This window comes from Pseudochaenichthys georgianus, chromosome 16 (assembly GCF_902827115.2).
Source record: "Pseudochaenichthys georgianus chromosome 16, fPseGeo1.2, whole genome shotgun sequence".
Classification (NCBI taxonomy): domain Eukaryota; kingdom Metazoa; phylum Chordata; class Actinopteri; order Perciformes; family Channichthyidae; genus Pseudochaenichthys; species Pseudochaenichthys georgianus.
In genome coordinates, this window is record NC_047518.2 from 46287962 (window position 1) to 46291930 (window position 3969).

Here is a 3969-nt window from a genome sequence, read left to right on the forward strand (position 1 = left end):
ATAGTTTTAATCATTGTACAAACACGGTTAAAATGTCACTTTTTCACATTCATAACTTATGTATATTTTAATTTGAACTACTAGCAACAATAAAGTAACCTCAGTCTGTACCAATGATGATAACCCTCTGTGCCCATGTGTGTGAACATGTACGACATTCATACATTGGAATTAAACCAATAAATAAAAGCAAGAATAATTGTGTGTTATTGGTGAGTAAATAACAGTGTGTTATTTTGAAAAGAATAACAAATTGGAAGGAAAAAAGATTTTAAAAATACGAGGCTCTGAGCCCCATGTATTTTCCTCACAGACGGCAACACTAAAGGTCTACAATAAAGACCTAAATGAATATTTGGGATGTTCTTGCCTTTAGATTCTCCCAAGAAGTCCAAGTACAGAGGGTGACTTTGCTGTGAAAAAACACATTTCCACCAAAAAAACATTAGCTACCATGAATGTGTACACATTCATGAAGTAATCTTCGTCATAACTAGCAAACTAAACATCATGTACATGTACTGCACAAATAATCAGAAATAAAAACTCATTACTCGCATAAAATGACATCAACACGCATTTTAATGGCCAAATGAACCTTAAAATATGCATTTTCGTGTGTGTGTGTGTGTGTGTGTGTGTGTGTGTGTGTGTGATGGATCGTTGGAGCTATGTGCAACTCAAGGCATATGCTCGAACGGGAGCTGCCTGGACACTGCAATCATGTTGCGCACTATCCGTGCTGAGTGTGCTGACTTTTCGTACAATGTTGCACTGTCTGGCTGCCTGCATAAAGTCAAGTGCTCGGCGAAATGTCGCTCCTCTGTTTTAATTTAAACAGCTCCTTATATCCGTTAGCGCAGCTAGCTAGCACCAGATGCTAACAACATCAATGCACGTAAGGTCTCTCTCTCGCTCGCTCGTGCCACACACCCTCCCGGGCCCTTTCTCATTTCATCAAATCCCCCTCCTCGACTCCTCAGTCCTCCGGTAGTGACCCGGAAATTAATTTCAGTGCGCCATGTTGAAGGACATCTCATTTCTCTCAATGCACTTCGAGGACTGAGCATCGAGCGTCGAGGAGGCACTCTGGAGGAGCTATAACCGAGGATACACTGATGGGTCCTCCACAGTCCTCCACGGCTCCTTCGTGGATGCATTTCCGGCAACAGAGATGTTTCAAAGAGTCGTGACGCTCGGCCGGACTCATCTCAGCCAATGACAGCTCTGCATGCATCCCCTGGATATTATTTTATTAACTGCTTTCATCGCGACGCGATGTTTACAGTGAGAACAGCTGTGAGGTCCGTGCAGAAAGCAGAGCAGTGTGTATAATATGTATCACTCAGTAGAACAGGCCTACTCTCTTTATTTGCTGTAGTTTAGTAGATATCTACAAACAAAGAGTCGATATTTTTCTAAAACCATTTAGTTTTTCACAATAAAATACACAACGGCTGTAGCCTGTTTTAGGAACTGTATGTGCGTGTGTGTGGTGTAGACGTGTGGTACAGTGTGTGCGTATGCAGCGGACAGACAGGTCTCAGTTGGTTTGGTGTCCTCTGCTTACTTTTAAATACAACTTTTGGCCGATAATTTATTTTTCCTCAATGCAGCGACCAGAGGGGAAAGGGGGGGGATATATCCAGTCTCTGATAGTGTTATGTTATTATGAGAGTGCTGTTTGATTCTGAAATTGTTTATATTTATATAAATATACATATACATATATATATGTGTGTGTGTGTGTGTGTGTCCGCATCTGTAGCCTGTTATTGTCTCATTATACCGCCCTGTGAATAAATCAAAGTAAATATATAAGTCGTCATGAACACATCTGTCCATCAGACAGAGGGCTGCTGTGCCTCCTGTCATCATTAATGGACGTCTCTTTAAAATGACCGCTCAGAGGAGAGGAGTTCTCATTTCTCTAACCGCCTGCTGCTTTCCCTCCTCTCTCCTCGGTTCCCCTCCTCGGCTCCTCCGCTCGCATCTCCTGTGGGCGGAACTAAGTATCGAGAAATGAGAAAGGGTACCAGATGTGTTCGGGCTACCAGATATGTTCGGGTGTATTTCCGTCGCACCCGTCATCCGTCATATCCGTCTACTCACCTCCCTCTGCTCCCAGCGCTCTGCTGCCACACACCGGCCGTCTGCGGAACTGCAGCCGGAGGAACTCGGGACAGCTTGTTATGTGTGGGGTGCTATGGTGGGGTCCCATGTACTTGTGCACATAAATAATGTTTCTAATTATCTACAATAAAAAAAATATATATTCTGCGTTACTTTAGCCAACACTTTTATAAGGCCACTAGATTAGATAATTACGAAATGTGTAGATAGAATACATATCTTTCAGGTTGTTATTTTGTCATTATGTTTCATGTTTTATTTACCTTTTAGTATTTTTATATAGTATCTGACCTTTGGAGAGGAGTTGGGAGACACACGACACATCAAATCACATCTACAGATCGAGACAAAGCGAATGGAAGTACTCCCTAGCGTGAACATGTTTGTGAAAACGTGTGCAAAGTCTCCGAAAATCCTAAAAATAAGCTCATATTTGATTTCCCCATTAAAAAACAAATCATTCAGTAAAAAGAAGGCCCCACTGATCATCTACTCTCTGAGACGATTCCAGGGATGTCTGGATGTCATTTGTTCCGTTCATTGAAATGCAAAACGTAATGTATAATAATTATTTACAAAACAAGTGTCTATAAACAAACCATACCCGAAAAGGAGCAGGGAGAAGAACATCATCTGATATGCCCCTTTCTAAAGATAAATATAAACAGATGGTCTGTCCTTCATGTTTTCACATTATCTATTTACAAGGCTGCATTTTGAGAATTGCTGCATAACTACACTCAACATAATAGAACACTGTTTTATATTTATTTACATGTTTAATTAAACACGATAAGAGATCTATATTTCTGTCTGAAGTGAAATTAATATATATAGTTAGTTATATATTATTTTCTATTACAATGTGACACGTATTAGGTGCATACAGGTGTTTGTTTTTGTATTTACCACTCAGTCATTTAGTTTACTTTGTTTCTCCGACTGTTGATCTGCTGTGACAATATCCTTTATCTGGAGTGGAATAAGGTTATATTTAATTTATAATATATATTTTTTTCTCCTTTCAGTTCATGAAATCAGCCATAATGAGGATCAAATGGAAGCTGAATGGAGTCAAGGAGCGGTTTTTTTTTGTTGCAGAGATGTTAAAGGTCATGGCCATTTCTACTGATCATATTTCCATTGTTGAGGTCTACTAAAATAGATTTACATTGTTCAATGCTCCAAACTCACATTGGTTTCTCATCCAGCATCTCTGTCCTAAACGGCTTGTTGGAGCTCCCCCCCCCCCTCCCTGTGGCGAGGCGTTCAGGGGCAGCACAGACAGGTCTTCTCTGTGTTAGAGCTTTACTCGCTACAGGGTGCACTTTAAGGGTCTTGACTCTGCAGACCGTCTACATGCAGAACAACCTTCATAACAACAAGGGGACGGGTGAGAACCAGAAAACCACGACATGGGCCCTTTAAGAGCTGTCGTTTTATTTCCTACATTCACAAATCTTCACTTTTCGAATACGTACACATTAAACACGGAGAATAACTTGTTGAGAGCTCAAGACTTCCCTTATCAATATCTGAAGTCTATTTCTTTCAGTTTGCATGTTTTGGATAACTTTGTTAAATTGGGATAATTGGTACTTCCCACTTGCAATAAAGAGGTAAAGAGGAATCTGGTGAAGTTACACGAGTGAAGACATATTACAACAATTAACAAAAATATCACGTAATATTTAACAATGCATTTGGTGAAAGAAGGTAAACGGGATTTATTTTACAATTTCAGATTTGGAAACTCCTGGTCTGTTGTGTTACTACAATTAAAAGTATAAATGAAACGGAGTACAGAGAAAACGAAATGGTTCATTAAAATGTACA